A 27065-nucleotide genomic window follows, 5' to 3' on the forward strand; every position below is an offset into this window, starting at 1 on the left:
ATTCAATACATCGTCCGACAGCCGACTCGTCTCCAAGGGTCTTGTGCTGCCTCGGGCACCTTATGGTCGTCCTCCTGTGGGTCAAGATTTTCGAATCCGACGCAAAACTGACAGTTAATTGTAACGTTCAGAGCCTGATAATGACGATGGAACACACAAATCGCGTCGCGATTCAATACATCGTCCTCCAGCCGCCCTGTCTCCAAGGGTCTATTGCTGCCTCGGTCACCTTATGGTCGTTCTCCTGTGTGTCTAGTTTTTCGAATCCGACGCAAAACTGACAGTTAATTGTAACGTTCAGAGCCTCTTAATGACGATGGAACACACAAATTGCGTCGATATTCAATACTTCGACCGACAGCCGACCTGTCTCCAAAGGTCTATTGCTGCCTCGGGCACCTTATGGTCGTCCTGCTGTGAGCCTAGTTTTCCGAATACGACGCATAACTGACAGTGAATTGTAACGTTCAGAGCCCGTTAATAACGATGGAACACACAAATTGCGTCGCGATTCAATACATCGTCCTCCAGCCGACTTGTCTCCAAGGGTCTATTGCTGCCTCGGGCACCTTATGGTCGTTCTCCTGTGAGTCTAGATTTTCGAATCCGACGCAAAACTGACAGTGAATTGTAACGTTCAGAGCCTCTTAATGACGATGGAACACACAAATTGCGTCGCGATTCAATACATCGTCCGACAGCCGACTCGTCTCCAAGGGTCTAGTGCTGCCTCGGGCACCTTATGATCGTCCTCCTGTGAGTCTAGCTTTTCGAATCCGACGCAAAACTGACAGTGAATTGTAACGTTCAGAGCCTCTTAATGACAATGGAACACACAAATTGCGTCACGATTCAATACATCGTCCTCCAGCCGACTTGTCTCCAAGGGTCTATTGCTGCCCCGGGCACCTTATGGTCGTTCTCCTGTGAGTCTAGTTTTTCGAATCCGACGCAAAACTGACAGTTAATTGTAACGTTCAGAGCCTGTTAATGACTATGGAACATACAAATTGCGTCGCCATTCGATACATCGTCCTCCAGCCGCCTAGTTTCCAAGGGTCTATTGCTGCCTCGGGCACCTTATGGTCGTTCACCTGTGAGTCTACTTTTTCGAATCCGACGCAAAACTGACAGTTAATTGTAACGTTCAGAGCCTCTTAATGACGATGGAACACACAAATTGCGTCGCGAATCAATACATCGTCCGACAGCCGACCTGTCTCCAAAGGTCTATTGCTGCCTCGGGCACCTTATGGTCGCTCTGCTGTGAGTCTAGTTTTCCGAATACGACGCATAACTGACAGTTAATTGTAACGTTCAGAGCCTGTTAATGACGATGGAACACACAAATTGCGTCGCGATTCAGTACATCGTCCTCCAGCCGACTTGTCTCCAAGGGTCTAGTGCTGCCTCGGGCACCTTATGGTCGTTCTCCTGTGAGTCTAGATATTCGAATCCGACGCAAAACTGACAGTTAATTGTAACGTTCAGAGCATGTTAATGACGATGGAACACACAAATCGCGTCGCGATTCAATACATCGTCTTCCAGCCGACTTGTCTCCAAGGGTCTAGTGCTGCCTCGGGCACCTTATGGTCGATCTCCTGTGTGTCTAGATTTTCGAATCCGTCGCAAAACTGACAGTTAAATGTTACGTTCAGAGCCTCTTAATGACGATGGAACACACAAATCGCGTCGCGATTCAATACATCGTCCTCCAGCCGACTTGTCTCCAAGGGTCTACTGCTGCCTCGGGCACCTTATGGTCGTTCTCCTGTGAGTCTAGATTTTCGAATCCGACGCAAAACTGACAGTTAATCGTAAGGTTCAGAGCCCCTTAATGACAATGGAACACACAAATTGCGTCGCGATTCAATACATCGTCCTTCGGCCGACCTGTCTCCAAGGGTTTATTGCTGCCTCGGGCACCTTATGGTCGATCTCCTGTGAGTCTAGATTTTCGAATCCGACGCAAAACTGACAGTGAATTGTAACGTTCAGAGCCTCTTAATGACGATGGAACACACAAATTGCGTCGCGATTCAATACATCGTCCGACAGCCGACTCGTCTCCAAGGGTCTTGTGCTGCCTCGGGCACCTTATGGTCGTCCTCCTGTTGGTCAAGATTTTCGAATCCGACGCAAAACTGACAGTTAATTGTAACGTTCAGAGCCTGATAATGACGATGGAACACACAATTCGCGTCGCGATTCAATACATCGTCCTCCAGCCGCCCTGTCTCCAAGGGTCTATTGCTGCCTCGGTCACCTTATGGTCGTTCTCCTGTGTGTCTAGTTTTTCGAATCCGACGCAAAACTGACAGTTAATTGTAACGTTCAGAGCCTCTTAATGACGATGGAACACACAAATTGCGTCGATATTCAATACATCGTCCGACAGCCGACCTGTCTCCAAAGGTCTATTGCTGCCTCGGGGACCCTATGGTCGTTCTCCTGTGAGTCTAGTTTTTCGAATCCGACGCTAAACTGACAGTTAATTGTAACGTTCAGAGCCTCTTAATGACGATGGAACACACAAATTGCGTCGCTTTTCAATACATCGTCCGACAGCCGACTCGTCTCCAAGGGTCTATTGCTGCCTCGGGCACCTTATGGTCGTTCTCCTGTGAGTCTAGATTTTCGAATCCGACGCAAAACTGACAGTTAATTGTAACGTTCAGAGCCTGTTAATGACTATGGAACACACAAATTGCGTCGAGATTCAATACTTCGTCCGACAGCCGACCTGTCTCCAAAGGTCTATTGCTGCCTCGGGCACCTTATGGTCGTCCTGCTGTGAGCCTAGTTTTCCGAGTACGACGCATAACTGACAGTGAATTGTAACGTTCAGAGCCTGTTAATAACGATGGAACACACAAATTGCGTCGCGATTCAATACATCGTCCTCCAGCCGACTTGTCTCCAAGGGTCTATTGCTGCCTCGGGCACCTTATGGTCGTTCTCCTGTGAGTCTAGATTTTCGAATCCGACGCAAAACTGACAGTTAATTGTAACGTTTAGAGCCTCTTAATGACGATGGAACACACAAATTGCGTCGCGATTCAATACATCGTCCGACAGCCGACTCGTCTCCAAGGGTCTAGTGCTGCCTCGGGCACCTTATGGTCGTCCTCCTGTGAGTCTAGCTTTTCGAATCTGACGCAAAACTGACAGTGAATTGTAACGTTCAGAGCCTCTTAATGACAATGGAACACACAAATTGCGTCGCGATTCAATACATCGTCCTCCAGCCGACTTGTCTCCAAGGGTCTATTGCTGCCCCGGGCACCTTATGGTCGTTCTCCTGTGAGTCTAGTTTTTCGAATCCGACGCAAAACTGACAGTTAATTGTAACGTTCAGAGCCTGTTAATGACTATGGAACATACAAATTGCGTCGCCATTCGATACATCGTCCTCCAGCCGCCTAGTTTCCAAGGGTCTATTGCTGCCTCGGGCACCTTATGGTCGTTCACCTGTGAGTCTACTTTTTCGAATCCGACGCAAAACTGACAGTTAATTGTAACGTTCAGAGCCTCTTAATGACGATGGAACACACAAATTGCGTCGCGAATCAATACATCGTCCGACAGCCGACCTGTCTCCAAAGGTCTATTGCTGCCTCGGGCACCTTATGGTCGCTCTGCTGTGAGTCTAGTTTTCCGAATACGACGCATAACTGACAGTTAATTGTAACGTTCAGAGCCTCTTAATGACGATGGAACACACAAATTGTCGCGATTCAGTACATCGTCCTCCAGCCGACTTGTCTCCAAGGGTCTAGTGCTGCCTCGGGCACCTTATGGTCGTTCTCCTGTGAGTCTAGATATTCGAATCCGACGCAAAACTGACAGTTAATTGTAACGTTCATAGCATGTTAATGACGATGGAACGCACAAATCGCGTCGCGGTTCAATACATCGTCTTCCAGCCGACTTGTCTCCAAGGGTCTAGTGCTGCCTCGGGCACCTTATGGTCGATCTCCTGTGAGTCTAGATTTTCGAATCCGTCGCAAAACTGACAGTTAAATCTTACGTTCAGAGCCTCTTAATGACGATGGAACACACAAATCGCGTCGCGATTCAATACATCGTCCTCCAGCCGACTTGTCTCCAAGGGTCTACTGCTGCCTCGGGCACCTTATGGTCGTTCTCCTGTGAGTCTAGATTTTCGAATCCGACGCAAAACTGACAGTTAATCGTAAGGTTCAGAGCCCCTTAATGACAATGGAACACACAAATTGCGTCGCGATTCAATACATCGTCCTTCGGCCGACCTGTCTCCAAGGGTTTATTGCTGCCTCGGGCACCTTATGGTCGATCTCCTGTGAGTCTAGATTTTCGAATCCGACGCAAAACTGACAGTTAATTGTAACGTTCAGAGCCTGTTAATGACGATGGAACACACAAATCGCGTCGCGATTCAATACATCGTCCTCCAGCCGACTTGTCTGCAAGGGTCTAGTGCTGCCTCGGGCACCTTATGGTCGTTCTCCTGTGAGTCTAGATTTTCGAAACCGACGCAAAAGTGACAGTTAATCGTAAGGTTCAGAGCCTCTTAATGACAATGGAACACACAAATTGCGTCGCGATTCAATACATCGTCCTCCGGCCGACCTGTCCCCCAGGGTCTATTGCTGCCTCGGGCACCTTATGGTCGTTCTCCTATGAGTCTAGTTTTTCGAATCCGACGCAAAACTGACAGTTAATTGTAACGTTCAGAGCCTCTTAATGACGATGCAACACACAAATTGCGTCGATATTCAATACATCGTCCGACAGCCGACCTGTCTCCAAAGGTCTATTGCTGCCTCGGGGACCCTATGGTAGTTCTCCTGTGAGTCTAGTTTTTCGAATCCGACCCTAAACTGACAGTTAATTGTAACGTTCAGAGCCTCTTAATGACGATGGAACACACAAATTGCGTCGCGAATCAATACATCGTCCGACAGCCGACTCGTCTCCAAGGGTCTATTGCTGCCTCGGGCACCTTATGGTCGTTCTCCTGTGAGTCTAGATTTTCGAATCCGACGCAAAACTGACAGTTAATTGTAACGTTCAGAGCCTCTTAATGACTATGGAACACACAAATTGCGTCGAGATTCAATACTTCGTCCGACAGCCGACCTGTCTCCAAAGGTCTATTGCTGCCTCGGGCACCTTATGGTCGTCCTGCTGTGAGCCTAGTTTTCCGAATACGACGCATAACTGACAGTGAATTGTAACGTTCAGAGCCTGTTAATAACGATGGAACACACAAATTGCGTCGCGATTCAATACATCGTCCTCCAGCCGACTTGTCTCCAAGGGTCTATTGCTGCCTCGGGCACCTTATGGTCGTTCTCCTGTGAGTCTAGATTTTCGAATCCGACGCAAAACTGACAGTGAATTGTAACGTTCAGAGCCTCTTAATGACGATGGAACACACAAATTGCGTCGCGATTCAATACATCGTCCGACAGCCGACTCGTCTCCAAGGGTCTAGTGCTGCCTCGGGCACCTTATGGTCGTCCTCCTGTGAGTCTAGCTTTTCGAATCCGACGCAAAACTGACAGTGAATTGTAACGTTCAGAGCCTCTTAATGACAATGGAACACACAAATTGCGTCGCGATTCAATACATCGTCCTCCAGCCGACTTGTCTCCAAGGGTCTATTGCTGCCCCGGGCACCTTATGGTCGTTCTCCTGTGAGTCTAGTTTTTCGAATCCGACGCAAAACTGACAGTTAATTGTAACGTTCAGAGCCTGTTAATGACTATGGAACATACAAATTGCGTCGCCATTCGATACATCGTCCTCCAGCCGCCTAGTTTCCAAGGGTCTATTGCTGCCTCGGGCACCTTATGGTCGTTCACCTGTGAGTCTAGTTTTTCGAATCCGACGCAAAACTGACAGTTAATTGTAACGTTCAGAGCCTCTTAATGACGATGGAACACACAAATTGCGTCGCGAATCAATACATCGTCCGACAGCCGACCTGTCTCCAAAGGTCTATTGCTGCCTCGGGCACCTTATGGTCGCTCTGCTGTGAGTCTAGTTTTCCGAATACGACGCATAACTGACAGTTAATTGTAACGTTCAGAGCCCCTTAATGACGATGGAACACACAAATTGCGTCGCGATTCAGTACATCGTCCTCCAGCCGACTTGTCTCCAAGGGTCTAGTGCTGCCTCGGGCACCTTATGGTCGTACTCCTGTGAGTCTAGATATTCGAATCCGACGCAAAACTGACAGTTAATTGTAACGTTCAGAGCATGTTAATGACGATGGAACACACAAATCGCGTCGCGATTCAATACATCGTCTTCCAGCCGACTTGTCTCCAAGGGTCTAGTGCTGCCTCGGGCACCTTATGGTCGATCTCCTGTGAGTCTAGATTTTCGAATCCGTCGCAAAACTGACAGTTAAATGTTACGTTCAGAGCCTCTTAATGACGATGGAACACACAAATCGCGTCGCGATTCAATACATCGTCCTCCAGCCGACTTGTCTCCAAGGGTCTACTGCTGCCTCGGGCACCTTATGGTCGTTCTCCTGTGAGTCTAGATTTTCGAATCCGACGCAAAACTGACAGTTAATCGTAAGGTTCAGAGCCCCTTAATGACAATGGAACACACAAATTGCGTCGCGATTCAATACATCGTCCTTCGGCCGACCTGTCTCCAAGGGTTTATTGCTGCCTCGGGCACCTTATGGTCGATCTCCTGTGAGTCTAGATTTTCGAATCCGACGCAAAACTGACAGTTAATTGTAACGTTCAGAGCCTGTTAATGACGATGGAACACACAAATCGCGTCGCGATTCAATACATCGTCCTCCAGCCGACTTGTCTCCAAGGGTCTAGTGCTGCCTCGGGCACCTTATGGTCGTTCTCCTGTGAGTCTAGATTTTCGAAACCGACGCAAAACTGACAGTTAATCGTAAGGTTCAGAGCCTCTTAATGACAATGGAACACACAAATTGCGTCGCGATTCAATACATCGTCCTCCGGCCGACCTGTCCCCCAGGGTCTATTGCTGCCTCGGGCACCTTATGGTCGTTCTCCTGTGAGTCTAGTTTTTCGAATCCGACGCAAAACTGACAGTTAATTGTAACGTTCAGAGCCTCTTAATGACGATGGAACACACAAATTGCCTCGCGATTCAATACATCGTCCTCCATCCGTCTTGTCTCCAAGGGTCTATTGCTGCCTCGGGCACTTATGGTCGTTCTCCTGTGAGTCTAGATTTTCGACTCCGACGCAAAACTGACAGTTAATTGTAACGTTCAGAGCCTGTTAATGACGATGGAACACACAAATTGCGTCGCGTTTCAATACATCGTCCACCAGCCGACTTGTCTCCAAGAGTCTATTGCTGCCTCGGGCACCTTATGGTTGTTCTCCTGTGAGTCTAGATTTTCGAATCCGACGCAAAACTGACAGTGAATTGTAACGTTCAGAGCCTCTTAATGACGATGGAACACACAAATTGCGTCGCGATTCAATACATCGTCCGACAGCCGACTCGTCTCCAAGGGTCTTGTGCTGCCTCGGTCACCTTATGGTCGTCCTCCTGTGGGTCTAGATTTTCGAATCCGACGCAAAACTGACAGTTAATTGTAACGTTCAGAGCCTGATAATGACGATGGAACACACAAATCGCGTCGCGATTCAATACATCGTCCTCCAGCCGCCCTGTCTCCAAGGGTCTATTGCTGCCTCGGTCACCTTAAGGTCGTTCTCCTGTGTGTCTAGTTTTCCGAATCCGACGCAAAACTGACAGTTAATTGTAACGTTCAGAGCCTCTTAATGACGATGGAACACACAAATTGCGTCGATATTCAATACATCGTCCGACAGCCGACCTGTCTCCAAAGGTCTATTGCTGCCTCGGGGACCCTATGGTCGTTCTCCTGTGAGTCTAGTTTTTCGAATCCGACGCAAAACTGACAGTTAATTGTAACGTTCAGAGGCTCTTAATGACGATGGAACACACAAATTGCGTCGCTTTTCAATACATCGTCCGACAGCCGACTCGTCTCCAAGGGTCTATTGCTGCCTCGGGCACCTTACGGTCGTTTTCCTGTGAGTCTAGTTTTTCGAATCCGACTCAAAACTGACAGTTAATTGCAACGTTCAGAGCCTGTTAATGACTATGGAACACACAAATTGCGTCGAGATTCAATACTTCGTCCGACGGCCGACCTGTCTCCAAAGGTCTATTGCTGCCTCGGGCACCTTATGGTCGTTCTGCTGTGAGCCTAGTTTTCCGAATACGACGCATAACTGACAGTGAATTGTAACGTTCAGAGGCTGTTAATAACGATGGAACACACAAATTGCGTCGCGATTCAATACATCGTCCTCCAGCCGACTTGTCTCCAAGGGTCTATTGCTGCCTCGGGCACCTTATGGTCGTTCTCCTGTGAGTCTAGATTTTCGAATCCGACGCAAAACTGACAGTTAATTGTAACGTCCAGAGCCTCTTAATGACGATGGAACACACAAATTGCGTCGCGATTCAATACATCGTCCTCCAGCCGACTTGTCTCCAAGAGTCTATTGCTGCCTCGGGCACCTTATGGTCGTTCTCCTGTGAGTCTAGATTTTCGAATCCGACGCAAAACTGACAGTGAATTGTAACGTTCAGAGCCTCTTAATGACGATGGAACACACAAATTGCGTCGCGATTCAATACATCGTCTTCCAGCCGACTTGTCTCCAAGGGTCTAGTGCTGCCTCGGGCACCCTATGGTCGATCTCCTGTGAGTCTAGATTTTCGAATCCGTCGCAAAACTGACAGTTAAATGTTACGTTCAGAGCCTCTTAATGACGATGGAACACACAAATCGCGTCGCGATTCAATACATCGTCCTCCAGCCGACTTGTCTCCAAGGGTCTAGTGCTGCCTCGGGCACCTTATGGTCGTTCTCCTGTGAGTCTAGATTTTCGAATCCGACGCAAAACTGACAGTTAATCGTAAGGTTCAGAGCCTCTTAATGACGATGGAACACACAAATTGCCTCGCGATTCAATACATCGTCCTCCAGCCGACTTGTCTCCAAGGGTCTATTGCTGCCTCGGGCACTTATGGTCGTTCTCCTGTGAGTCTAGATTTTCGACTCCGACGCAAAACTGACAGTTAATTGTAACGTTCAGAGCCTGTTAATGACGATGGAACACACAAATTGCGTCGCGATTCAATACATCGTCCACCAGCCGACTTGTCTCCAAGAGTCTATTGCTGCCTCGGGCACCTTATGGTTGTTCTCCTGTGAGTCTAGATTTTCGAATCCGACGCAAAACTGACAGTGAATTGTAACGTTCAGAGCCTCTTAATGACGATGGAACACACAAATTGCGTCGCGATTCAATACATCGTCCGACAGCCGACTCGTCTCCAAGGGTCTTGTGCTGCCTCGGTCACCTTATGGTCGTCCTCCTGTGGGTCTAGATTTTCGAATCCGACGCAAAACTGACAGTTAATTGTAACGTTCAGAGCCTGATAATGACGATGGAACACACAAATCGCGTCGCGATTCAATACATCGTCCTCCAGCCGCCCTGTCTCCAAGGGTCTATTGCTGCCTCGGTCACCTTATGGTCGTTCTCCTGTGTGTCTAGTTTTTCGATTCCGACGCAAAACTGACAGTTAATTGTAACGTTCAGAGCCTCTTAATGACGATGGAACACACAAATTGCGTCGATATTCAATACATCGTCCGACAGCCGACCTGTCTCCAAAGGTCTATTGCTGCCTCGGGGACCCTATGGTCGTTCTCCTGTGAGTCTAGTTTTTCGAATCCGACGCAAAACTGACAGTTAATTGTAACGTTCAGAGGCTCTTAATGACGATGGAACACACAAATTGCGTCGCTTTTCAATACATCGTCCGACAGCCGACTCGTCTCCAAGGGTCTATTGCTGCCTCGGGCACCTTATGGTCGTTTTCCTGTGAGTCTAGTTTTTCGAATCCGACGCAAAACTGACAGTTAATTGCAACGTTCAGAGCCTGTTAATGACTATGGAACACACAAATTGCGTCGAGATTCAATACTTCGTCCGACGGCCGACCTGTCTCCAAAGGTCTATTGCTGCCTCGGGCACCTTATGGTCGTTCTGCTGTGAGCCTAGTTTTCCGAATACGACGCATAACTGACAGTGAATTGTAACGTTCAGAGGCTGTTAATAACGATGGAACACACAAATTGCGTCGCGATTCAATACATCGTCCTCCAGCCGACTTGTCTCCAAGGGTCTATTGCTGCCTCGGGCACCTTATGGTCGTTCTCCTGTGAGTCTAGATTTTCGAATCCGACGCAAAACTGACAGTTAATTGTAACGTCCAGAGCCTCTTAATGACGATGGAACACACAAATTGCGTCGCGATTCAATACATCGTCCTCCAGCCGGCTTGTCTCCAAGAGTCTATTGCTGCCTCGGGCACCTTATGGTCGTTCTCCTGTGAGTCTAGATTTTCGAATCCGACGCAAAACTGACAGTGAATTGTAACGTTCAGAGCCTCTTAATGACGATGGAACACACAAATTGCGTCGCGATTCAATACATCGTCTTCCAGCCGACTTGTCTCCAAGGGTCTAGTGCTGCCTCGGGCACCCTATGGTCGATCCCCTGTGAGTCTAGATTTTCGAATCCGTCGCAAAACTGACAGTTAAATGTTACGTTCAGAGCCTCTTAATGACGATGGAACACACAAATCGCGTCGCGATTCAATACATCGTCCTCCAGCCGACTTGTCTCCAAGGGTCTAGTGCTGCCTCGGGCACCTTATGGTCGTTCTCCTGTGAGTCTAGATTTTCGAATCCGACGCAAAACTGACAGTTAATCGTAAGGTTCAGAGCCTCTTAATGACGATGGAACACAAAAATTGCCTCGCGATTCAATACATCGTCCTCCAGCCGACTTGTCTCCAAGGGTCTATTGCTGCCTCGGGCACTTATGGTCGTTCTCCTGTGAGTCTAGATTTTCGACTCCGACGCAAAACTGACAGTTAATTGTAAGTTTCAGAGCCTCTTAATGACAATGGAACACACAAATTGCGTCGCGATTTAATACATCGTCCTCCGGCCGACCTGTCTCCAAGGGTCTAGTGCTGCCTCGGACACCTTATGGTCGTTCTCCTGTGAGTCTAGATTTTCGAATCCGACGCAAAACTGACAGTGAATTGTAACGTTCAGAGCCTCTTAATGACGATGGAACACACAAATTGCGTCGCGATTCAATACATCGTCCGACAGCCGACTCGTCTCCAAGGGTCTTGTGCTGCCTCGGGCACCTTATGGTCGTCCTCCTGTGGGTCAAGATTTTCGAATCCGACGCAAAACTGACAGTTAATTGTAACGTTCAGAGCCTGATAATGACGGTGGAAGACACAAATCGCGTCGCGATTCAATACATCGTCCTCCAGCCGCCCTGTCTCCAAGGGTCTATTGCTGCCTCGGTCACCTTATGGTCGTTCTCCTGTGTGTCTAGTTTTTCGAATCCGACGCAATACTGACAGTTAATTGTAACGTTCAGAGCCTCTTAATGACGATGGAACACACAAATTGCGTCGATATTCAATACATCGTCTGACAGCCGACCTGTCTCCAAAGGTCTATTGCTGCCTCGGGGACCCTATGGTCGTTCTCCTGTGAGTCTAGTTTTTCGAATCCGACGCTAAACTGACAGTTAATTGTAACGTTCAGAGCCTCTTAATGACGATGGAACACACAAATTGCGTCGCTTTTCAATACATCGTCCGACAGCCGACTCGTCTCCAAGGGTCTATTGCTGCCTCGGGAACCTTATGGTCGTTCTCCTGTGAGTCTAGTTTTTCGAATCCGACGCAAAACTGACAGTTAATTGTAACGTTCAGAGCCTGTTAATGACTATGGAACACACAAATTGCGTCGAGATTCAATACTTCGTCCGACAGCCGACCTGTCTCCAAAGGTCTATTGCTGCCTCGGGCACCTTATGGTCGTCCTGCTGTGAGCCTAGTTTTCCGAGTACGACGCATAACTGACAGTGAATTGTAACGTTCAGAGCCTGTTAATAACGATGGAACACACAAATTGCGTCGCGATTCAATACATCGTCCTCCAGCCGACTTGTCTCCAAGGGTCTATTGCTGCCTCGGGCACCTTATGGTCGTTCTCCTGTGAGTCTAGATTTTCGAATCCGACGCAAAACTGACAGTGAATTGTAACGTTTAGAGCCTCTTAATGACGATGGAACACACAAATTGCGTCGCGATTCAATACATCGTCCGACAGCCGACTCGTCTCCAAGGGTCTAGTGCTGCCTCGGGCACCTTATGGTCGTCCTCCTGTGAGTCTAGCTTTTCGAATCCGACGCAAAACTGACAGTGAATTGTAACGTTCAGAGCCTCTTAATGACAATGGAACACACAAATTGCGTCGCGATTCAATACATCGTCCTCCAGCCGACTTGTCTCCAAGGGTCTATTGCTGCCCCGGGCACCTTATGGTCGTTCTCCTGTGAGTCTAGTTTATCGAATCCGACGCAAAACTGACAGTTAATTGTAACGTTCAGAGCCTGTTAATGACTATGGAACATACAAATTGCGTCGCCATTCGATACATCGTCCTCCAGCCGCCTAGTTTCCAAGGGTCTATTGCTGCCTCGGGCACGTTATGGTCGTTCACCTGTGAGTCTAGTTTTTCGAATCCGACGCAAAACTGACAGTTAATTGTAACGTTCAGAGCCTCTTAATGACGATGGAACACACAAATTGCGTCGCGAATCAATACATCGTCCGACAGCCGACCTGTCTCCAAAGGTCTATTGCTGCCTCGGGCACCTTATGGTCGCTCTGCTGTGAGTCTAGTTTTCCGAATACGACGCATAACTGACAGTTAATTGTAACGTTCAGAGCCTGTTAATGACGATGGAACACACAAATTGCGTCGCGATTCAGTACATCGTCCTCCAGCCGACTTGTCTCCAAGGGTCTAGTGCTGCCTCGGGCACCTTATGGTCGTTCTCCTGTGAGTCTAGATATTCGAATCCGACGCAAAACTGACAGTTAATTGTAACGTTCATAGCATGTTAATGACGATGGAACACACAAATCGCGTCGCGATTCAATACATCGTCTTCCAGCCGACTTGTCTCCAAGGGTCTAGTGCTGCCTCGGGCACCTTATGGTCGATCTCCTGTGAGTCTAGATTTTCGAATCCGTCGCAAAACTGACAGTTAAATGTTACGTTCAGAGCCTCTTAATGACGATGGAACACACAAATCGCGTCGCGATTCAATACATCGTCCTCCAGCCGACTTGTCTCCAAGGGTCTACTGCTGCCTCGGGCACCTTATGGTCGTTCTCCTGTGAGTCTAGATTTTCGAATCCGACGCAAAACTGACAGTTAATCGTAAGGTTCAGAGCCCCTTAATGACAATGGAACACACAAATTGCGTCGCGATTCAATACATCGTCCTTCGGCCGACCTGTCTCCAAGGGTTTATTGCTGCCTCGGGCACCTTATGGTCGATCTCCTGTGAGTCTAGACTTTCGAATCCGACGCAAAACTGACAGTTAATTGTAACGTTCAGAGCCTGTTAATGACGATGGAACACACAAATCGCGTCGCGATTCAATACATCGTCCTCCAGCCGACTTGTCTGCAAGGGTCTAGTGCTGCCTCGGGCACCTTATGGTCGTTCTCCTGTGAGTCTAGATTTTCGAAACCGACGCAAAACTGACAGTTAATCGTAAGGTTCAGAGCCTCTTAATGACAATGGAACACACAAATTGCGTCGCGATTCAATACATCGTCCTCCGGCCGACCTGTCCCCCAGGGTCTATTGCTGCCTCGGGCACCTTATGGTCGTTCTCCTATGAGTCTAGTTTTTCGAATCCGACGCAAAACTGACAGTTAATTGTAACGTTCAGAGCCTCTTAATGACGATGGAACACACAAATTGCCTCGCGATTCAATACATCGTCCTCCAGCCGTCTTGTCTCCAAGGGTCTATTGCTGCCTCGGGCACTTATGGTCGTTCTCCTGTGAGTCTAGATTTTCGACTCCGACGCAAAACTGACAGTTAATTGTAAGTTTCAGAGCCTCTTAATGACAATGGAACATACAAATTGCGTCGCGATTCAATACATCGTCCTCCGGCCGACCTGTCTCCAAGGGTCTAGTGCTGCCTCGGACACCTTATGGTCGTTCTCCTGTGAGTCTAGATTTTCGAATCCGACGCAAAACTGACAGTGAATTGTAACGTTCAGAGCCTCTAAATGACGATGGAACACACAAATTGCGTCGCGATTCAATACATCGTCCGACAGCCGACTCGTCTCCAAGGGTCTTGTGCTGCCTCGGGCACCTTATGGTCGTCCTCCTGTGGGTCAAGATTTTCGAATCCGACGCAAAACTGACAGTTAATTGTAACGTTCAGAGCCTGATAATGACGATGGAACACACAAATCGCGTGGCGATTCAATACATCGTCCTCCAGCCGCCCTGTCTCCAAGGGTCTATTGCTGCCTCGGTCACCTTATGGTCGTTGTCCTGTGTGTCTAGTTTTTCGAATCCGACGCAAAACTGACAGTTAATTGTAACGTTCAGAGCCTCTTAATGACGATGCAACACACAAATTGCGTCGATATTCAATACATCGTCCGACAGCCGACCTGTCTCCAAAGGTCTATTGCTGCCTCGGGGACCCTATGGTCGTTCTCCTGTGAGTCTAGTTTTTCGAATCCGACGCTAAACTGACAGTTAATTGTAACGTTCAGAGCCTCTTAATGACGATGGAACACACAAATTGCGTCGCTTTTCAATACATCGTCCGACAGCCGACTCGTCTCCAAGGGTCTATTGCTGCCTCGGGCACCTTATGGTCGTTCTCCTGTGAGTCTAGATTTTCGAATCCGACGCAAAACTGACAGTTAATTGTAACGTTCAGAGCCTGTTAATGACTATGGAACACACAAATTGCGTCGAGATTCAATACTTCGTCCGACAGCCGACCTGTCTCCAAAGGTCTATTGCTGCCTCGGGCACCTTATGGTCGTCCTGCTGTGAGCCTAGTTTTCCGAATACGACGCATAACTGACAGTGAATTGTAACGTTCAGAGCCTGTTAATAACGATGGAACACACAAATTGCGTCGCGATTCAATACATCGTCCTCCAGCCGACTTGTCTCCAAGGGTCTATTGCTGCCTCGGGCACCTTATGGTCGTTCTCCTGTGAGTCTAGATTTTCGAATCCGACGCAAAACTGACAGTGAATTGTAACGTTCAGAGCCTCTTAATGACGATGGAACACACAAATTGCGTCGCGATTCAATACATCGTCCGACAGCCGACTCGTCTCCAAGGGTCTAGTGCTGCCTCGGGCACCTTATGGTCGTTCTCCTGTGAGTCTAGATATTCGAATCCGACGCAAAACTGACAGTTAATTGTAACGTTCAGAGCATGTTAATGACGATGGAACACACAAATCGCGTCGCGATTCAATACATCGTCTTCCAGCCGACTTGTCTCCAAGGGTCTAGTGCTGCCTCGGGCACCTTATGGTCGATCTCCTGTGAGTCTAGATTTTCGAATCCGTCGCAAAACTGACAGCTAAATGTTACGTTCAGAGCCTCTTAATGACGATGGAACACACAAATCGCGTCGCGATTCAATACATCGTCCTCCAGCCGACTTGTCTCCAAGGGTCTACTGCTGCCTCGGGCACCTTATGGTCGTTCTCCTGTGAGTCTAGATTTTCGAAACCGACGCAAAACTGACAGTTAATCGTAAGGTTCAGAGCCTCTTAATGACAATGGAACACACAAATTGCGTCGCGATTCAATACATCGTCCTCCGGCCGACCTGTCCCCCAGGGTCTATTGCTGCCTCGGGCACCTTATGGTCGTTCTCCTGTGAGTCTAGTTTTTCGAATCCGACGCAAAACTGACAGTTAATTGTAACGTTCAGAGCCTCTTAATGACGATGGAACACAAATTGCCTCGCGATTCAATACATCGTCCTCCAGCCGTCTTGTCTCCAAGGGTCTATTGCTGCCTCGGGCACTTATGGTCGTTCTCCTGTGAGTCTAGATTTTCGACTCCGACGCAAAACTGACAGTTAATTGTAACGTTCAGAGCCTGTCAATGACGATGGAACACACAAATTGCGTCGCGATTCAATACATCGTCCACCAGCCGACTTGTCTCCAAGAGTCTATTGCTGCCTCGGGCACCTTATGGTTGTTCTCCTGTGAGTCTAGATTTTCGAATCCGACGCAAAACTGACAGTGAATTGTAACGTTCAGAGCCTCTTAATGACGATGGAACACACAAATTGCGTCGCGATTCAATACATCGTCCGACAGCCGACTCGTCTCCAAGGGTCTTGTGCTGCCTCGGTCACCTTATGGTCGTCCTCCTGTGGGTCTAGATTTTCGAATCCGACGCAAAACTGACAGTTAATTGTAACGTTCAGAGCCTGATAATGACGATGGAACACACAAATCGCGTAGCGATTCAATACATCGTCCTCCAGCCGCCCTGTCTCCAAGGGTCTATTGCTGCCTCGGTCACCTTATGGTCGTTCTCCTGTGTGTCTAGTTTTTCGAATCCGACGCAAAACTGACAGTTAATTGTAACGTTCAGAGCCTCTTAATGACGATGGAACACACAAATTGCGTCGATATTCAATACATCGTCCGACAGCCGACCTGTCTCCAAAGGTCTATTGCTGCCTCGGGGACCCTATGGTCGTTCTCCTGTGAGTCTAGTTTTTCGAATCCGACGCAAAACTGACAGTTAATTGTAACGTTCAGAGGCTCTTAATGACGATGGAACACACAAATTGCGTCGCTTTTCAATACATCGTCCGACAGCCGACTCGTCTCCAAGGGTCCATTGCTGCCTCGGGCACCTTATGGTCGTTTTCCTGTGAGTCTAGTTTTTCGAATCCGACGCAAAACTGACAGTTAATTGCAACGTTCAGAGCCTGTTAATGACTATGGAACACACAAATTGCGTCGAGATTCAATACTTCGTCCGACAGCCGACCTGTCTCCAAAGGTCTATTGCTGCCTCGGGCACCTTATGGTCGTTCTGCTGTGAGCCTAGTTTTCCGAATACGACGCATAACTGACAGTGAATTGTAACGTTCAGAGGCTGTTAATAACGATGGAACACACAAATTGCGTCGCGATTCAATACATCGTCCTCCAGCCGACTTGTCTCCAAGGGTCTATTGCTGCCTCGGGCACCTTATGGTCGTTCTCCTGTGAGTCTAGATTTTCGAATCCGACGCAAAACTGACAGTTAATTGTAACGTCCAGAGCCTCTTAATGACGATGGAACACACAAATTGCGTCGCGATTCAATACATCGTCCTCCAGCCGACTTGTCTCCAAGAGTCTATTGCTGCCTCGGGCACCTTATGGTCGTTCTCCTGTGAGTCTAGATTTTCGAATCCGACGCAAAACTGACAGTGAATTGTAACGTTCAGAGCCTCTTAATGACGATGGAACACACAAATTGCGTCGCGATTCAATACATCGTCTTCCAGCCGACTTGTCTCCAAGGGTCTAGTGCTGCCTCGGGCACCCTATGGTCGATCTCCTGTGAGTCTAGATTTTCGAATCCGTCGCAAAACTGACAGTTAAATGTTACGTTCAGAGCCTCTTAATGACGATGGAACACACAAATCGCGTCGCGATTCAATACATCGTCCTCCAGCCGACTTGTCTCCAAGGGTCTAGTGCTGCCTCGGGCACCTTATGGTCGTTCTCCTGTGAGTCTAGATTTTCGAATCCGACGCAAAACTGACAGTTAATCGTAAGGTTCAGAGCCCCTTAATGACAATGGAACACACAAATTGCGTCGCGATTCAATACATCGTCCTTCGGCCGACCTGTCTCCAAGGGTTTATTGCTGCCTCGGGCACCTTATGGTCGATCTCCTGTGAGTCTAGATTTTCGAATCCGACGCAAAACTGACAGTTAATTGTAACGTTCAGAGCCTGTTAATGACGATGGAACACACAAATCGCGTCGCGATTCAATACTTCGTCCTCCAGCCGACTTGTCTCCAAGGGTCTAGTGCTGCCTCGGGCACCTTATGGTCGTTCTCCTGTGAGTCTAGATTTTCGAAACCGACGCAAAACTGACAGTTAATCGTAAGGTTCAGAGCCTCTTAATGACAATGGAACACACAAATTGCGTCGCGATTCAATACATCGTCCTCCGGCCGACCTGTCCCCCAGGGTCTATTGCTGCCTCGGGCACCTTATGGTCGATCTCCTGTGAGTCCAGATTTTCGTATCCGACGCAAAACTGACAGTTAATTGTAACGTTCAGAGTCTGTTAATGACGATGTAACACACAAATTGCGTCGCGATTCAATACATCGTCCTCTAGCCGACTTGTCTCCAAGGGTCTAGTGCTGCCTCGGACACCTTATGGTCGTTCTCCTGTGAGTCTAGATTTTCGAATCCGACGCAAAACTGACAGTTAATTGTAAGTTTCAGAGCCTCTTAATGACAATGGAACACACAAATTGCGTCGCGATTCAATACATCGTCCTCCGGCCGACCTGTCTCCAAGGGTCTAGTGCTGCCTCGGACACCTTATGGTCGTTCTCCTGTGAGTCTAGATTTTCGAATCCGACGCAAAACTGACAGTTAATTGTAACGTTCAGAGCCTGTTAATGACGATGGAACACACAAATTGCGTCGCGATTCAATACATCGTCCTCCAGCCGACTTGTCTCCAAGGGTCTAGTGCTGCCTCGGGCACCTTATGGTCGTTCTTCTTTGAGTCTAGATTTTCGAATCCGACGCAAAACTGACAGTTAATTGTAAGGTTCAGAGCCTCTTAATGACAATGGAACACACAAATTGCGTCGCGATTCAATACATCGTCCTCCGGCCGTCCTGTCTCCAAGGGTCTATTGCTGCCTCGGGCACCTTATGGTCAATCTCCTGTGAGTCTAGATTTTCAAATCCGACGCAAAACTGACAGTTAATTGTAACGTTCAGAGCCTCTTAATGACGATGGAACACACAAATTGCGTCGCGATTCAATACATCGTCCTCCAGCCGACTTGTCTCCAAGGGTCTATAGCTGCCTCTGGCACCTTATGGTCGTTCTCCTGTGAGTCTAGTTTTTCGAATCCGACGCAAAACTGACAGTTAATTGTAACGTTCAGAGCCTCTTAATGACCATGGAACACACAAATTGCATCGCGATTCAATACATCGTCCTCCAGCCGCCCTGTCTCCAAGGGTCTATTGCTGCCTCGGTCACCTTATGGTCGTTCTCCTGTGAGTCTAGATTTTCGAATCCGACGCAAAACTGACAGTTAATTGTAACGTTCAGAGCCTCTTAATGACGATGGAACACACAAATTGCGTCGCGATTCAATACATCGTCCTTCTGCCGACTTGTCTCCAAGGGCACCTGATCGTCGTTCTCCTGTGAGTCTAGTTTTTCGAATCCGATGCAAAACTGACAATTAATTGTAACGTTCAGAGCCTCTTAATGACGAAGGAAAACACAAATTGCGTCGAGATTCAATACATCGTCCGACAGCCGACCTGTCTCCAAAGGTCTGTTGCTGCCTCGGACACCTTATGGTCGTTCTGCTGTGAGTCTAGTTTTCCGAATACGACGCGTAACTGACAGTTAATTGTAACGTTCAGAGCCTGTTAATGACGATGGAACACACAAATTGCGTCGCGATTCAATACATCGTCCTCCAGCCGACTTGTCTCCAAGGGTCTATTGCTGCCTCGGGCACCTTATGGTCGTTCTCCTGTGAGTCTAGTTTTTCGAATCCGACGCAAAACTGACAGTTTATTGTAACATTCAGAGCCTGTTAATGACTATGGAACACACAAATTGCGTCGCGATTCAATACATCGTCCACCAGCCGCCTTGTCTCCAAGGGTCTATTGCTGCCTCGGTCACCTTATGTTCGTTCTCCTGTGTCTAGTTTTTCGAATCCGACGCATAACTGACAGTTAATTGTAACGTTCAGAGCCTCTTAATGACGATGGAACACACAAATTGCGTCGAGATTCAATACTTCGTCCGACAGCCGACCGGTCTCCAAAGGTCTATTGCTGCCTCGGACACCTTATGGTCGTTCTGCTGTGCGTTTAGTTTTCCGAATACGACGCATAACTGACAGTTAATTGTAACGTTCAGAGCCTGTTAATGACGATGGAACATACAAATTGCGTCGCGATTCAATACATCGTCCTCCAGCCGACTTGTCTCCCAGGGTCTAGTGTTGCCGCGGGCACCTTATGGACGTTCTTCTGTGAGTCTAGATTTTTGAATCCGACGCAAAACTGACAGTTAATTGTAAGGTTTAGATTATCTTAATGACGATGGAACACACAAATTGCGTCGCGATTCAATACATCGTCCTCCAGCCGACCTGTCTCCAAGAGTCTATTGCTGCCTCGGGCACCTTATGGTCGATCTCCTGTGAGTCTAGTTTTTCGAATCCGACGCAAAACTGACAGTTAATTATAACGCTCAGAGCCTCTTAATGACGATGGAACACACAAATTGCGTCGCGATTCAATACATCGTCCTCCAGCCGACTTATCTTCAAGGGTCTAGTGCTGCCTCGGGCACCTTATGGTCGTTCTCCTGTGAGTCTAGATTTTCGAATCCGACGCAAAACTGACAGTTAATTGTAACGTTCAGAGACTGTTAATGACGATGGAACACACAATCGCGTCGCGATTCAATACATCGTCCTCCAGCCGCCCTGTCTCCAAGGGTCTATTGCTGCCTCGGTCACCTTATGGTCGTTCTCCTGTGTGTCTAGTTTTTCGAATCCGACGCAAAACTGACAGTTAATTGTAACGTTCAGAGCCTCTTAATGACGATGGAACACACAAATTGCGTCGAGATTCAATACATCGTCCGACAGTCGACCTGTCTCCAAAGGTCTATTGCTGCCTCGGGCACCTTATGGTCGTTCTGCTGTGAGTCTAGTTTTCCGAATACGACAAATAACTGACAGTTAATTGTAACGTTCAGAGCCTGTTAATGACGATGGAACACACAAATTGCGTCGCGATTCAATACATCGTCCTCCGGCCGACTTGTCTCCAAGGGTCTATTGCTGCCTCGGGCACCTTATGGTCGTTCTCCTGTGAGTCTAGATTTTCGAATCCGACGCAAAACTGACAGTTAATTGTAACATTCAGAGCCTCTTAATGACGATGGAACACACAAATTGCGCTGCGATTCAATACATCGTCCTCCAGCCGACATGTCTCCAAGGGTCTATTGCTGCCTCGGGCACCTTATGGTCGCGCTGCTGTGAGTCTAGTTTTTCGAATCCGACGCAAAACTGACAGTTAATTGTAATGTTCAGAGCCTCTTAATGACGATGGAACACACAAATTGCGTCGAGAATCAATACTTCGTCCGACTGCCGACCTGTCTCCAAAAGTCAATTGCTTCCTCGGGCACCTTATGGTCGTTCTGCTGTGAGCCTAGTTTTCCGAATACGACGCACAACTGACAGTCAATTGTAACGTTCAGAGCCTGTTAATAACGATGGAACACACAAATTGCGTCGCGATTCAATACATCGTCCTCCAGCCGACTTGTCTCCAAGGGTCTATTGCTGCCTCGGGCACCTTATGGTCGTTCTCCTGTGAGTCTAGTTTTTCGAATCCGACGCAAAACTGACAGTTAATTGTAACGTTCAGAGCCTCTTAATGACGATGGAACACACAAATTGCGTCGCGATTCAATACATCGTCCTCCAGCCGTCTTGTCTCCAAGGGTGTATTGCTGCCTCGGGCACCTTATGGTCGTTCTCCTGTGAGTCTAGATATTCGAATCCGACGCAAAACTGACAGTGAATTGTAACGTTCAGAGCCTCTTAATGACGATGGAACACACAAATTGCGTCGCGATTCAATACATCGTCCTCCAGCCGACTTGTCTCCAAGTGTCTATTGCTGCCTCGGTCACCTTATGGTCGTTCTCCTGTGAGTCTAGTTTTTCGAATCCGACGCAAAACTGACAGTTAATTGTAACGTTCAGAGCCTCTTAATGACGGTGGAACACACAAATTGCGTCGCGAATCAATACATCGTCCGACAGCCGACCTGTCTCCAAAGGTCTATTGCTGCCTCGGGGACCCTATGGTCGTTCTCCTGTGAGTCTAGTTTTTCGAATCCGACGCAAAACTGACAGTTAATTGTAACGTTCAGAGCCTCTTAATGACGATGGAACACACAAATTGCGTCGCGATTCAAAACATCGTCCTCCAGCCGACTTGTCTCCAAGGGTCTATTGCTGCCTCGGGCACCTTATGGTCGCTCTGCTGTGAGTCTAGTTTTTCGAATCCGACGCTAAACTGACAGTTAATTGTAACGTTCAGAGCCTCTTAATGACGATGGAACACACAAATTGCGTCGCGAATCAATACATCGTCCGACAGCCGACCTGTCTCCAAAGGTCTATTGCTGCCTCGGGCACCATATGGTCGCTCTGCTGTGAGTCTAGTTTTCCGAATACGACGCATAACTGACAGTTAATTGTAACGTTCAGAGCCTCTTAATGACGATGGAACACACAAATTGCGTCGCGATTCAGTACATCGTCCTCCAGCCGACTATTCGCCGAGGTACTATTGCTGCCCCTGGCACCTATTGGTCGTACTCCTAAGAGTGTAGTTTTTCGAATCCGGCACAAAACTGACAGTTAATTGTAACATTCAGAGCCTCTTAATGACGATAGAACACACAAATTGCGCTGCGATTCAATACATCGTCCTCCAGCCGACTTGTCTCCAAGGGTCTAGTGCTGCCTCGGGCTATGGTCGTTCTCCTGTGAGTCTAGATTTTCGAATCCGACGCAAAACTGACAGTTAATTGTAACGTTCAGAGCCTCTTAATGACGATGGAACACACGCGTCCCGATTCAATACATCGTCCTCCAGCCGACTTGTCTCCAAGGGTCTATTGCTGCCTCGGGCACCTTATGGTCGTTCTCCTGTGAGTCTAGATTTTCGAATCCGACGCAAAACTGACAGTTAATTGTAACGTTCAGAGCCTCTTAATGACGATGGAACACACAAATTGCGTCGCGATTCAATACATCGTCCGACAGCCGACTTGTCTCCAAGGGTCTAGTGCTGCCTCGGGCACCTTATGGTCGTCCTCCTGTGAGTCTAGATTTTTGAATTCGACACAAAACTGACAGTTAATTGTAACGTTCAGAGCCTCTTAATGACGAAAGAACACACAAATCGCATCGCGATTCAATACATCGTCCTCCAGCCGCCCTGTCTCCAAGGGTCTATTGCTGCCTCGGTCACCTTATTTTCGTTCTCCTGTGTGTCTAGTTTTTCGAATCCGACGCAAAACTGACAGTTAATTGTAACGTTCAGAGCCTCTTAATGACGATGGAACACACAAATTGCGTCGAGATTCAATACATCGTCCGACAGCCGACCTGTCTCCAAAGGTCTATTGCTGCCTCGGGGACCTTATGGTCGATCTCCTGTGAGTCTAGTTTTTCGAATCCGACGCAAAACTGAAAGTTAATTGTAACGTTCAGAGCCTCTAAATGACGATGGAACACACAAATTGCGTCCCGATTCAATACATCGTCCTCCAGGCGACTTGTCTCCAAGGGTCTATTGCTGCCTCGGGCACCTTATGGTCGTTCTCCTGTGAGTCTAGATTTTCGAATCCGACGCAAAACTGACAGTGAATTGTAACGTTTAGAGACTCTTAATGACAATGGAACACACAAATTGCGTCGCGATTCAATACATCGTCCTCCAGCCGACTTGTCGCCGAGATACTATTGCTGCCCCGGGCACCTCTTGGTCGTTCTCCTAGGAGTGTAGTTTTTCGAATCCGGCACAAAACTGACAGTTAATGGTAACGTTTAGAGCCTCTTAATGACGATGGAACACACAAATTGTGTCGCGATTCAAACATCGTCCTCCAGCCGACTTCTCTCCAAGGGTCTATAGCTGCCTCGGGCACCTTATCGTCGTTCTCCTGTGAGTCTAGTTTTTCGAATCCGACGCAAAACTGACAATTGTAACATTCAGAGCCTCTTATAGACGATGGAACACACAAGTTGCGTCGAGATTCAATACATCGTCCGACAGCCGACCTGTCTCCAAAGGTCTATTGCTGCCTCGGGGACCCTATGGTCGTTCTCCTGTGAGTCTAGTTTTTCGAATCCGACGCAAAACCGACAGTTAATTGTAACGTTCAGAGCCTCTTAATGACGATGGAACACACAAATTGCGTCGAGATTCAATACTTCGTCCGTCTGCCGACCTGTCTCCAAAAGTCAATTGCTTCCTCGGGCACCTTATGGTCGTTCTGCTGTGAGCCTAGTTTTCCGAATACGACGCACAACTGACAGTGAATTGTAACGTTCAGAGCCTGTTAATAACGATGGAACACACAAATTGCGTCGCGATTCAATACATCGTCCTCCAGCCGACTTGTCTCCAAGGGTCTATTGCTGCCTCGGGCACCTTATGGTCGTTCTCCTGTGATTCTAGTTTTTCGAATCCGACGCAAAACTGACAGTTAATTGTAACGTTCAGAGCCTCTTAATGACGATGGAACACACAAATTGCGTCGCGATTCAATACATCGTCCTCCAGCCGTCTTGTCTCCAAGGGTGTATTGCTGCCTCGGGCACCTTATGGTCGTTCTCCTGTGAGTCTAGATATTCGAATCCGACGCAAAACTGACAGTTAATTGTAACGTTCAGAGCCTCTTAATGACGATGGAACACACAAATTGCGTCGCGATTCAATACATCGTCCTCCAGCCGACTTGTCTCCAAGTGTCTATTGCTGCCTCGGTCACCTTATGGTCGTTCTCCTGTGAGTCTAGTTTTTCGAATCCGACGCAAAACTGACAGTTAATTGTAACGTTCAGAGCCTCTTAATGACGGTGGAACACACAAATTGCGTCGCGAATCAATACATCGTCCGACAGCCGACCTGTCTCCAAAGGTCTATTGCTGCCTCGGGGACCCTATGGTCGTTCTCCTGTGAGTCTAGTTTTTCGAATCCGACGCAAAACTGACAGTTAATTGTAACGTTCAGAGCCTCTTAATGACGATGGAACACACAAATTGCGTCGCGATTCAATACATCGTCCTCCAGCCGACTTGTCTCCAAGGGTCTATTGCTGCCTCGGGCACCTTATGGTCGCTCTGCTGTGAGTCTAGTTTTTCGAATCCGACGCTAAACTGACAGTTAATTGTAACGTTCAGAGCCTCTTAATGACGATGGAACACACAAATTGCGTCGCGAATCAATACATCGTCCGACAGCCGACCTGTCTCCAAAGGTCTATTGCTGCCTCGGGCACCATATGGTCGCTCTGCTGTGAGTCTGGTTTTCCGAATACGACGCATAACTGACAGTTAATTGTAACGTTCAGAGCCTCTTAATGACGATGGAACACACAAATTGCGTCGCGATTCAGTACATCGTCCTCCAGCCGACTATTCGCCGAGGTACTATTGCTGCCCCTGGCACCTATTGGTCGTTCTCCTAAGAGTGTAGTTTTTCGAATCCGGCACAAAACTGACAGTTAATTGTAACATTCAGAGCTTCTTAATGACGATAGAACACACAAATTGCGCTGCGATTCAATACATCGTCCTCCAGCCGACTTGTCATCAAGGGTCTAGTGCTGCCTCGGGCTATGGTCGTTCTCCTGTGAGTCTAGATTTTCGAATCCGACGCAAAACTGACAGTTAATTATAACGTTCAGAGCCTCTTAATGACGATGGAACACACGCGTCCCGATTCAATACATCGTCCTCCAGCCGACTTGTCTCCAAGGGTCTATTGCTGCCTCGGGCACCTTATGGTCGTTCTCCTGTGAGTCTAGATTTTCGAATCCGACGCAAAACTGACAGTTAATTGTAACGTTCAGAGCCTCTTAATGACGATGGAACACACAAATTGCGTCGCGATTCAATACATCGTCCGATAGCCGACTTGTCTCCAAGGGTCTAGTGCTGCCTCGGGCACCTTATGGTCGTCCTCCTGTGAGTCTAGATTTTTGAATTCGACGCAAAACTGACAGTTAATTGCAACGTTCAGAGCCTCTTAATGACGATGGAACACACAAATCGCATCGCGATTCAATACATCGTCCTCCAGCCGCCCTGTCTCCAAGGGTCTATTGCTGCCTCGGTCACCTTATTTTCGTTCTCCTGTGTGTCTAGTTTTTCGAATCCGACGCAAAACTGACAGTTAATTGTAACGTTCAGAGCCTCTTAATGACGATGGAACACACAAATTGCGTCGAGATTCAATACATCGTCAGACAGCCGACCTGTCTCCAAAGGTCTATTGCTGCCTCGGGGACCTTATGGTCGATCTCCTGTGAGTCTAGTTTTTCGAATCCGACGCAAAACTGAAAGTTAATTGTAACGTTCAGAGCCTCTAAATGACGATGGAACACACAAATTGCGTCCCGATTCAATACATCGTCCTCCAGGCGACTTGTCTCCAAGGGTCTATTGCTGCCTCGGGCACCTTATGGTCGTTCTCCTGTGAGTCTAGATTTTCGAATCCGACGCAAAACTGACAGTGAATTGTAACGTTTAGAGACTCTTAATGACAATGGAACACACAAATTGCGTCGCGATTCAATACATCGTCCTCCAGCCGACTTGTAGCCGAGATACTATTGCTGCCCCGGGCACCTCTTGGTCGTTCTCCTAGGAGTGTAGTTTTTCGAATCCGGCACAAAACTGACAGTTAATGGTAACGTTTAGAGCCTCTTAATGACGATGGAACACACAAATTGTGTCGCGATTCAAACATCGTCCTCCAGCCGACTTCTCTCCAAGGGTCTATAGCTGCCTCGGGCACCTTATCGTCGTTCTCCTGTGAGTCTAGTTTTTCGAATCCGACGCAAAACTGACAATTGTAACATTCAGAGCCTCTTATAGACGATGGAACACACAAGTTGCGTCGAGATTCAATACATCGTCCGACAGCCGACCTGTCTCCAAAGGTCTATTGCTGCCTCGGGCACCTTATGGTCGTTCTGCTGTGAGTCTAGTTTTCC

This window comes from Schistocerca nitens, chromosome 2 (genome assembly GCF_023898315.1).
Source record: "Schistocerca nitens isolate TAMUIC-IGC-003100 chromosome 2, iqSchNite1.1, whole genome shotgun sequence".
Taxonomy (NCBI): domain Eukaryota; kingdom Metazoa; phylum Arthropoda; class Insecta; order Orthoptera; family Acrididae; genus Schistocerca; species Schistocerca nitens.